This window comes from Eurosta solidaginis, chromosome 3, assembly GCF_040869045.1.
Source record: "Eurosta solidaginis isolate ZX-2024a chromosome 3, ASM4086904v1, whole genome shotgun sequence".
Taxonomy (NCBI): Eukaryota; Metazoa; Arthropoda; class Insecta; order Diptera; family Tephritidae; genus Eurosta; species Eurosta solidaginis.
Window position 1 is genome coordinate 160,373,849 of NC_090321.1, and position 12,172 is coordinate 160,386,020.

Below are 12,172 nucleotides of genomic sequence, written 5' to 3' on the forward strand. Positions count from 1 at the left end.
TTCAGCAAACATTTTTTTTTGTGTTTTCTTTGGTTTGGCATTTCCACAAAATTTAAGAGAGTGATCTTAAAATTTATTCCATTGTGAATTCATACAAGTGGCGAGTGTGTGAAAAAAAAAACGTTCACAATAGTAAACAGCCTCGATCACCTGTTCAATCGCTGTTCGATTACTAAAATCATTTGCTCAATAGTGTTTTTCAAACATTTTTGTAGACGACTGGTATATTGCGTTATTTACATATTTTAAAATGTTTGCCTAACTGACTGCTCACATTTTATCTATTAACTAGATTTTAGAAATGAATATTAATATGTAGACTAATTTTCTGTATACACATTTTAAAGAAAATCTGTATTGAAACACATATGAGCAATTCAAGGCATGTAATCGCGAGCAAAAACGAACCTTTCTTCCATTCTCTGGCCATTCGCGACAGCAATTCTCCCTGTCCACTATTATTTGACAGGTAGGTACGGCAATGGAGGAATAGAAAGATTTTTCACTTGTATGAATTCACAATGATTTTTTCAAAAATCAAAAACCCATTATGGCCGCCAAAAAGAGAGAATGGTTTTACCTTCTAATATTTTTATCATGCATGGAAGCGTAACTTTTGTTCGAAAATGGGTTTTTTTGTTGGCACAATTAAAATTATTAAAAATTCATTATAACATTTTTTCGATATCCATATTGTAGGTCGAAAAATATTTGACGATTAACGGAGTTTATATCTATACCGTTATTAATAAAAGTTAACTTAAATAATAACAATAATAATAATAACCTTGGTATTTAAAATCCGCTTAAATTGCTCGAGATGGTTATAGAAGTGGTAAAAATCAATTTAGGTGGGAAGACTTTTAAGTGCGAGGCTTTTCCAAAAAAATTTAAGAGGAAAATAACGCGAAAGAAGGTAGCGAGCGACCTTAATTCAATGAAGTGATTCCTTATGAGTACGGAGTTTAGCAAAAAGTCGAGAACCACTGGCACCATGATAAATTTAGCCAATCGATAACATTATTTGAGATCCTTTAGAAAGCAGATAGTATCAAAACAACCGCCACCGCTCTGAACGCCATTAAATTGCGGATTGAACCAAGAACCACTCCATAGAACAGTCAAACACAGCACGTTACTGGAAGACTTGGAAGGGTCTGGCCTTTCACCCAGTTTCAAAAGGTGGACGCAAATTATCAGTGTGGCCGGTAGGCATCGGCCCAGTTCATGAACGTAAAATCAAAACCAAAAATAATTAAAAAGGATAGTTTCCTTTCACACTTTTGTTAAATTTTTACATATCGAAACTCCCTTCCCTACCGGAAGGAGCTACCATTGCTTTCTTCGGTTGTTTCGCTCGCAGTGTCGGAAATATTGGACATCCACTTCGATATTGGGTGTGACGTGCGATAGTGACCTGTATTTTGGCGAGCATGCAGACGCAAATGTACCCAAAGTTCAGAGCTGTAACAAACCCTTAAGTCCTTCGCTGGCAGCACTTGTGGAAAAGAATAAAAAACGCTCTTAGCTAACTATAAAGCAATTGGCCAGCATACAAGCGTATGCTACTCGCTTCTGATATAGTCGCTGAATTTAATAATCACACTGAAGGAAACTGCAGGTCTACCATAACACTGCGCTCAGAACTGCCACGGAATTACTTCTTGTACTACCAGAACGTAATCATCACTGTGAGGCGGGATCTCTCCCCATTAAGGAGAGAAACGAAATGCTGAACAAAGAGTTTCTGTTGATAATTCAGAAACGGCATCCTAACAGGCATCTGATTGAAGAAGCTCAGAGGGTGGTTAGATGCGTTGGTTCCACCATGCAATTAAAGATGGTTGGTGTCATCTGGGTAAACATTGCAAGGAGGACATACATTATGTATGTCGGGGATAATTCTGATAGATATCTCGATCGAAGTTGAGCTAGAGTGACGCCCATCTCCCTAGGGAGAGTGCTTTCCTCTTCTGCGAGTATCTTTTAGAACTGGGTTCGCCGGCCAAATCCTGGCATAGAGGTCCGATGCCTGTTTGTGGATATCGCTGAGGACCTGTTTGTGTTTTTTTCTTCATACGGCTGTGTTCTCAGGTGCCGTATTTCCCTATAACACTCCCCACGGGAATGGGGCTTCTTCAATACATATTGTCGGCAGATAGCGCTCACGCATTTTTTCGTATCCGACAACACTTTATCATTGTGCTTAGTCGGGCGTCATAGGGCTTCACTGTACGCCATAGCTTACCTACACCGGCAGAGAGGTTACAATTTTTAAGTGTTCCTCCCATTTCACCTGTTTGTGTTTGTCCACAAGCTGTCTGATGCGTTGATTTATGTCCCTTATTAGGGGGTAACCAGGGCTGTGCTGTCTTATAAGGTTACTTTCCCCCACTAAAGTTGCGGCCTCCACAGGAAAGTGTGACCGGACTTCCGGGATTCTTCTAGCTGGAATAAAACGAGTCGAAAGGACGCTCCCCTCGATGGGCATAAGGAGGAGCTTGTAGCGTGTTTATATATAGAACTTACATTAGATAGATTTCAATATTATGACCATTTGGTAAGGTTGAGCCAAAAAATATATGTAATTAAGTATATATATACATACTATACTATTGTAAACAAGTTCAAAAGCTGTTTAAAAGGTTTTAAGCTTTCCATTCCGGGAACGTTTCCGAAACGTACTTTAAATTTTTCTTAAATTTAATCTCTTTTCCCGTGTTTAAACTCGGTTGAAATTTATTTTATAGGTTTTGAACGCGTTTCCAAAATAAATTTACAAGAATTTCACTTGATTTTAAGTTTGAAAAGAAATAAAGACAATTTTACTCTATGTCTTGGGCAAGTTTGCATCACATCCCGCTTACCTTGGACATGGAATTTTATACCTTTTGTGGTATCCGTCCATATGACGATACCCATAGCTTTTCATTTAAACGCGGAAACTTTGATATGATTTTTCTGGAAGTTTCGTCCATTGACTGGGAGTCTGTTTTTCTGGGAAAGGATCTTTCTAGTTGTTTCAACATTTTTAAAACTGTTGTTAACCAAATTTGTATTGAGAATATACCTCGGAAAAAAGCGCGTCGTTACAAAATTCCGTGGTATACTAGAAAGCTGAAGCGGCTAAAGAATTTGAGAAATAGATTCTTCAAAAAATTCAAACTCACTAAGTCCTTGGTCTATAGATCTAAATTCATTCATTATTCTAAAATATTTAAAGTATTGGGCAAAAGACTCCACAGGAATTTTGTTCGTAACTTTGAACTTGGTATTAAAGAAAATCCTAAGACGTTTTGGAATTACGTAAAATCCAAAAAGCTATGCTCTAGTATTCCGGCATCAGTTTTCTATAATACTGAACATGAATCTTTACCAGCTGAAGCGGCTAATCTCTTTGCGGATTTTTTCCGCTCCAACTTCGTTGCGCAAACGGACTTCCGGTCGGAGGTCCCCGTTTGGGCTGACTCTTCTATCAACTTTGGCGCTTTGACCTTATCCCTTAAAGATGTTGTGAATTTATCGATGCATGGAAGATGACTTTCATTAGCGCTGTTTTCAAGAGCGGTAATAAAAATAACGTCGCTAATTATAGACCCATAGCAAAGTTTTCGACTATTTCTAAACCTTTTTGAGTATATTGTGAAACAAGAAATGTATTTTGCGGTAAAACCTCTTATCAGTAACAGTCAGCATGGTTTCATGTTCGGTAGATCCACTGTGACAAATTTAGCAATTTTTTCTGACTATTGCCTATCCGCGTTTAATAATCGTTTACAAGTCGATACTGTATACACTGATTTCTCAAAAGCATTTGATAAAGTTAGTCACTCAACCCTAATTTCTAAATTGCTTTCTTTGGGTTTCCACTCAACATTTCTTTCTTGGATAAGGTCATATCTTCAACAGCGTAGTTGTGTTGTCGTAATTGATAATACTCACTCTGACTCTTTTATTGCCAAGGTAGTATTTTTGAGCCACTGCTTTTTGTTATCTTTATAAATGATATTTCGGCCTGCTTTCAGCACTCTAACTTTCTTTTGTACGCTGATGATTTAAAGGTTTTTGGAACCATCTCGAATTTCACTGACGCGAAAAGGATCAAATCTGATCTCGACAATGTTGCTGTGTGGTGTAATACCAATAATCTGCCGCTAAATGTTGGTAAATGCTTTCATGTTACCTTCTCCAAAGTCCGCGATAATCTCCCCCCCCCCCCTCTAATTTTTGAAGGCACCCGCCTCTCAACACTTAGTGAGATAAAAGACTTAGGGTAGTATTCTACTTGAAATTTTCCTTCACTACTCACTTAAATGCTACCATTGCTAGGGCATGTTCGATGCTCGCCTTTATTCGACGCTTTAGCTCTGATTTTACAGATCCTTACACTTTCAAATTATTGTTCATTGCGCTTGTTCGCTCTAAGCTTGAATATGCTTGCTTTATTTGGAGGCCTTATAACGAGTGCCATATTAAGAGGCTAGAACGTGTACAAAAAACTTTTGTTCGTTTCGCATTGCGTTTGTTCAATTACTCTGATCCGATTCCCTCGTATGAAGACAGGTGTGCACTTATTAGCCTACAGTCTCTTCAATGTAGAAAAACCATTATCTCTCTTACTTTTGTCTATGACATTATTCGCGGAGCAGTTGATGTACCTTGCCTCCTCGCGAGTATCCGTTTTTGTATCCCGAGCAGGCCGCTCCGTAACAGAGTTACTTTTTATACCGACAATGCCAGGACCCTCTATGCCTCTAATGCACCTTTGTTTAGAGCCATGACAGAGTTTAATCTATTCTCAAATTCTTTAACCGTCGATTTTTCTTTGCTTAATCACACTTTTAAATCAATACTCAGTGATGTTTGTTCTGTGTAATCTGTAATTTTATTGTAGTACAAGTGGTGTGTAATTATCTTAAATTATCATTAGCAAAGCTAAAATTCTGTTAAATAGTATGTAAGGCCTGAAACACCATAGACTGTAATTAATTAAATAAATAAATAAATAAAAATTCGTCAATGAGTTGCTGAATACGTAACTGTTACGGAAACAGAGGTAAAATTTTAAATTTGCTGGAACATTAGTAGGAAAATCGCTTCCAACCTAAACTCTCCACCTCCATGACCTTGTATCATACACATATTTTGCAGCGTGATTTTAATATGATTTCAACTTACGAAATCTTTTATTTTTAACGTATTATAAGAAGTGTGGGTCTGCAATCTCTATTAGAGTCTGGAAACTAATTTCTTGATACCTGTAAAAAAAGCAAAGCACGTCAACAACCTCTGCCTATAAAATGCTGATGCTTAAACCGGATTAGCTCGGAAACCAAATTTTGTATAACCTGTTTATCCCATTGCAGTGGTGGCATCCACCAGAGAGACTGCCAAGAGAGAGAATTTAACAGCCGATGCTCTGGAGCGCCCGAGTTCCGCATGGATCTACGGGGTGGGAGGGGGTATAACCTGGAAGGTTTCATGTGGTCATACTAAAGCGTTCCCGAGATTGTCGGGCTAGTACTTGTTACCGGAACGTACCAGATTTGCATCCGGCAAAGGACTATTAACATGGATAGCACTCTCCAAGGCCTTCGACGAGTGTCCTTTCTGCTAAAACAACAACAACCAGAGTTCACGAAAGTCATGGTTCCACCGAAGTCCCCATTTTCTATGTTTTACACAATTTAAAATATACTCGTTTACAAGTGGCTCGTTTTCGGGCTTTCAAAGTTACTTTGATGAAGATGGCGGAAGCTATGAAGTATTGAGTATGAAAAAAAAATTTGGCCGAATGAGTTCAAGCTTGGCTGTCCGATGTCTTGGCTTGGTATCCACGTTAATGTTGGTTGCCATAATTTCGAAATAGTATCTAACGGACTTTATGAGGTAACTGGACTAAATAGGCAATTGAAAAGTGAAGTCCCTTCTCCACAAAGGAAAATCAAGGTCTACAAGTCACTGAAAACATAAAATGAGAGGTTCTTGTGATATTTGGGATAAAAGTTCCATGAAAGATTTATGGACGCCTTAACGGTTGCGACGGCAAACACCGAAGAAGATTTAAGGATGAGCTTCATGCATATTATGCGAATGAGAAAAGATGGTACGGTCCACAATACACACAGAGAAAAACCATTGTAAAATTAACTTAAAATCGCTACCACAACTAAAACTTAGGCATAATTAACCTACTAAGTTCTTTCACCATCTTAATAAATAATAAATAAATTAGGTAATGAATTGCCTAAGCTTTGTTTCCATTGTAATAATAAAAATTTATTATAATTTATATTATTGGATGTTTTTAGGACAGATTAGCCGACCGATTTGGTTTTATAGGCGGGAAATTCAGTCTCCACGACTTAACGGAGATTAATGGCCTCCGGTGAGACTTATTCTACGTGTGTCAGTATTTTCAAGTACCAGATCAGAAAAACACACCAAGCTACTTAGCTATCTCCTGATGAAAAAACCCTGAAGAAAAATTATCTATGGCAGACTGAGAGACCGCATTTAAGGTCTAAACATCGACTGGGACCAGCATCAAAAAAATGTCCACATGAGCACGATTCGGAGGCAGGAATGGAAAAAGAGTGTACTTACGATATGGAGGTATCACTTTTCCCATTACATAACATGAAACGTACCATCGGAATATAAAACTAATAATATTTCGGTGGGCAAATAACACTGGTCCAGCAAGTTATACCCGACTTGCCAATATGTTCAAACGTGGGTTGGTTTAAAGTATGCATTAATGCTTTTTCAAAGTACAGTCGCACAATCGCATGCCCCCCGTGCTTACTCCAATCCTTAAGAAAAGCGATCACGCAAACCACAAGTAAGTATACTCTGGTCTTGCAAAGATTGATGCCCACAAAACCTTTATCTAGCAATACTTTTGTTCAAAAAATGAGCTTCTTATATGCTGCGTCGTCTGAACTTTGTTTCCCCGCAAAACTTATACGGCTATGAAAAATTACGTTAGGCCATAATACCAGTTCAACCGGAATTGGGAAGGGCACCTCGAATCCATTCGAAACGAATTACTAGTGTATGCTGACGACATCGATATCATCGACCTTAACAAAAGCTCCGTTAGTTAAGCTCACTTCAAACTGCTGTCTTCATGCAAAGAATTACCACATTGGTGACCACTTCACTGTTTGTAGCCATAATTTGGGCATTGTAAAGGACTTCATTTATTAGAGAACCACCATTAACACAATACTGTTGTTATAGCGTTGGCGAAATCCCTAATTCGACAAGCACTTTCTGAAGACCCTATTACCCTTTCCATTATGACATATATCCCGAGAAAAGAATTAACGCTACAATGTTGGGTGAGTAACACTGTACCCTAAAGTCTGCAGTGTTCGATAGAACGGCCCTGCCCTTCCCTTCTCTATGATATTTGTCATGGTCTTTAGCTTGCTACATGTGGCGGGGAGCCAATTAGGTATGTTAGTAATATAAGACAGTTGAGCCTTTAGAAGGAGTGTATATACGGGCACGGCCGCATCCTGCTCAATATCAACGACTCCCGCATCATGTCAAAAACGGACTACAAGTGCAATCTTCGACACAAATTACACAATTCTCTTCCCCACAAGGAAAGATTGGAAAGATGGGGGGGGGGGGGGGGGGGGGGGGGATCACTCAGAGATTCGACACCTCGGTTTTCACGGACGGATCTAAAATGGCTTGCGGAGTGGGAGCGGGAGTATTTGCGATTGTCCCGCCCACGTCCTTATGTATGCGGCTTCCCGACTCGGCAAGCGTGTTTCAATCTCAAATTTTTGCTATCCAAGAGTTATGTAAGGCGTTAATGGATATCAATAGTAACTGTAACAGAGTAACCATTTTCTCCCATAGCCAGGCGGCTCTTGGGGCCCTCGGGTCAACCTGGTTGGCCAGTGTAGGGAGAGCGCCATGATTCTGGCGAGCCGGCAGATCGTTACTGTGATATGGGTGCCGGGGAATCAAAACATACAGGGTAACGAAATAGGTGATGAGCTGGCACGGCGTAGAGCGGCTCAGGAGCGAAGGAGGTCCTTGCACCCCTGGGACTCATCAAGGGTCGCATCTCCCAGCACTGGTTGAGCGAGGTCAACAATATGTGGAAGCGGTTGCGGTCCTGTAGAGTTTCCAAGAGCTATTGGCCATTATATAACGAAAAACAATCATTAGCTGTCCTTAAGATGAACAGAAGGGATATATCCAGAGTAGTTGCGGTGCTCACGGGGTATTGGAAAATTGGAGTACATGCAGCACAGACAGGGCCATAGAGAGAAAATCCGGGCCCGGGACTAAACAATTTCCGGGCCCCCTATAAAAAATCCACTAAAATATTTGATTAATTTGAATTAATGACGGATTACATCAAAAAAAATTTTTGCCACATCAACTAAATGATTTTTGGACAAAGAGCTGAAAATAAAATTAACACAGAATATTTACTATTTATACTATTTTATTGTCACGTAGAAATAAAATTCTCTCTTAACAGCCACATATTGTTTCAAATAATCTTTTCTAGTTATTTGGTAACATTTTAGTACATTTCCGATAAATTTAATGATTATTATAAATTTTAATTATTCAATATAGGAGGCTCGTATATCAAAGAGTGGCTTTTCTTGCTTTTTTCGCCGCAAAATTTTTTATAATAATATCAAAATTTAACTGGCTTGCCAAAACGGATTCAACACAAAGCGTGGCAAGTCCCGAAACTCGCTCTTGAGATGAACACGATCTAAGAAAGTTTTTGATTCTTAAAAGGACGCTGAAAGAACGTTCTGCACTAGCTACAGTGACAGGTATAGTGCAAAATATACGTTAAGCAACACAAATGGTGGGGAAAATCGTATACAGATTTTGAACATAGACGGTATTTAGCAATTCCACAGACAGACCTTTTTCAAAATTTGCTTCGTAAATGTGTTTCAAGTGAATTATTTCGCATTCTAAGCTTTGAGAAATGTCCGCTTTGTTTTTTTCGACAAATTTTGCTGCGCTTGCCCGAACCGTAGTTTCATCCATGTCTTCAAATTGCCACAAAAAGGAAAACGTCTCGTTCAAATTTCTCATAGCTGCAAATCGTTCAGTAATGCCAGTGATTACCGAATCAACGATCACCAGGAATGTATTGTTTTTAAAATCAGACTATGGATCATCCGTAATCATCTCATTTAAATTATCTTCAGAACGTCTTTTGGGTTTTCTCTTTCGAATGTCCGGAAACTTTGGCGAGATGTTCAATTGAATAGCAACTGTTTTGCATTCGTTTAAAATTGTTTCCCATTGGTTCCTGATGAACTTCAAATCAGCTAATAAGGCATCTAGATGTCGAACCTCAATACCTATAGTGGCATCTCTAGCTTGGAGTTTGACATTTCTTTCATTAATGGTAGTCAGTATTTTGAACCAAATTGGGGACAGCAAGATACATTCGAACTTGTTGATGTACTTGAGAATGCCGGTAATATCTCCGTATGCTTGTACAGTCAAATTTACCTTAAGTAATGCGTTTAGTTCTTGTGTTAATCCTGGTACATGGTTTGCGAATTCCTGATTGCCTCAATTCTAGTCGACCACCTAGTGTCTGAAAGACTGTGAAGAGAGCTCGGTACAATTTTTTTGAGGATGTCCCATCGTTGTGGAGTGCTGCTGAAAATAGTAAAACATTTTTGTACAACTCCGCAGAAAGTAATTGGAGCCGTACAATATTATGCAGCATCAACACCACATAAATTGAGACTGTGGGTTGCACAGGGCGAGTAATCAGCATTCGAGTTTTTGTCGAGAATGTGACCTAGTGCTCCGTTGTAAGCTCATTTAATATTGGCGCCGTTATCGTACTCTTGTGCACGACAATCTTTTAATGGGATTTCATGTTTACCTAAAGTATGGCAAATTAGAACAGCGATTTTCTGACCAGTTTTTTGGTTACAGTTACAATTCACGAAAGCTAAAAGCCGTTCTTGAATTGTAAAATTTGTTGCTTTCGAGTTAGCGCAAAATGAACATAGTCAACGTTATTGGCATCAGGCAACCAACGATATTAGCAAAATTCTTGGCTTTCTTGCCTTGATCTAATATAGTTTCCCTTACGTGCTTTGCATAAATTTCTATAAACTCGTTCTGAATGTATGGGGAAAGATAGCGAACTTGTAAACGTTTGCGCTGCTGTTGTGAAATCCTAACTTTCTCTCTAAGTATCGGATCATATTGGCTTATGAGATCTTAGATGCCCAAAAAATGTCCATTGTTTCGTTCTCCAAGATATATGCCTTCGCCTTTGAAAGCTAGGCCTCTGTCACCCAAAAATAAAATAGTGTCCAAAATTCTTTATAAAATATCTTTCCACTTTTGAGTTTCAGTGATTAGCTGGTCATTGATAAGTGTATCAATTGTAGCCTCCTTTTGAATTAGATTTTGTAAAGATCGCCATTGAATATAACATTTAATGTGGTCTTGAGTATTTTCGTGTGCTGGAAGTTTGTCATGTAGCTTCTTCCCACCTGCAATTTCGAATATCTGCGAGGACAATAAATTTTAGGTCGATTTAAAGTATTAGTGCTTAACAGACGACATGGTAGGCAATAAAAAGCATTGCTACTGGCACTCCACACCAACCAGTCACGCTCCACTTTGTCTCCATTTGGCAAGATTCTATTTAACAAATGAGGTGGGAAATGCGTCGTCATGGCGATCATATGGAAAAATAACAGAACACTTTTGATGACCTCGACGAATTATTTCGTTGACTTCTTCAGATCGCAAAAACTCATTATTCACGGTACCGATATCGAAGTCTTTTAAATAATCTGGACTTTGATACAGAGTTGGTGGTATTTTTGGAAGACTTTTTGAAGATGAACCTTCATCAGTGTCACCACGAAAACTTAACGATTTCGGATTCATGTAAACATACATTTTTGTTTGATGTTTTTATTGCCTCCTCACTGTTCGAAGGCCCAGGCAAAAAATCATTATCAATATTCGTTGCTTTTGAAATTCGGCTTAAAATTTGCACATTCCCCCCTCCCTCCTGTCGGGCCTGAGCACAGATGGGACTGGAACACAATACCTCCTGTCGCAGCTACAAGCTTCCGGAGGCGGATTAAACGGTTGAGCAACTTCTGTACGAATGCCCAGCACTCTGTCGAAGCAGAATAAATTTTCTTGGAAAGCCCTTTTTCGAAAGCCTCCCAGAACTCAAGGCGGGAGAGCTTCTCAAATTTATAAACACCACGGGATAGATACAGGGGGACGGGTTTCCCTGAGGCGCTTAAAAATTCGTATTAGTCTGGTTACAACACCCCTTCATGGGTTAACTCACGAGTTGTGATATCAAAACGGCGCATGAGTAAATTGAGACTCGCCACTCCAACCAACCAACCAATATAAGCCAACACAATATACCAATATTTTGAGTCGTAGAGAAAGACATACCCGTCTTTCTTTTAATATTCATAAAATTGTCATAGGCAGAACTTTACTTTTTTGTCCGCTTGGTTGACTGCTTTTGGAAGCAACTATATGTACATAAAGAACCAATAACGCATTGAATATACATACATACATAATATATTATTTATATTATAATAATATATTATTTATTCATGTACAGCATAACTTCTTCGTCAAAAAATGCACTCGAACAAGGTCAAATGTGACCGATAAACCCGTTGCAGTGGAACCTGCACAATCACCTAGAATCGCCGAAAATTAAAATGCAATTATCAGTCATTGTGCTTACAACAACGTTATAGCAACTTAAAGGTGCACCACAACAATGAAGCACTAACGAAACGAGTCCTATGAGGTAATCTGTCACAGGCATTTCAGAATAATTTTAGGTGAATATATGGGCACGTAAACATACCGTCGTATATATGTATAAATACGTATGCGAATTCAGCTATCTGTATGTATGTACGAAATTGAAGGAAAAGTTGTAATTTCGCTTTTATAATTCTGACGATCTGAGATGCTCACCAGGCTAAACAAGTGCATGCAACTATGAGTCAGAACTCAAGGTTTCACCCAAATATGTGTACATAAATATGTATTTTGTTATGGTATTCCAAAACACTTTTGCAAACCTGCAATTTCGGGATTAAGAATAAGAAAATATATAAGGGGTGTAAAATCATTTCATTAG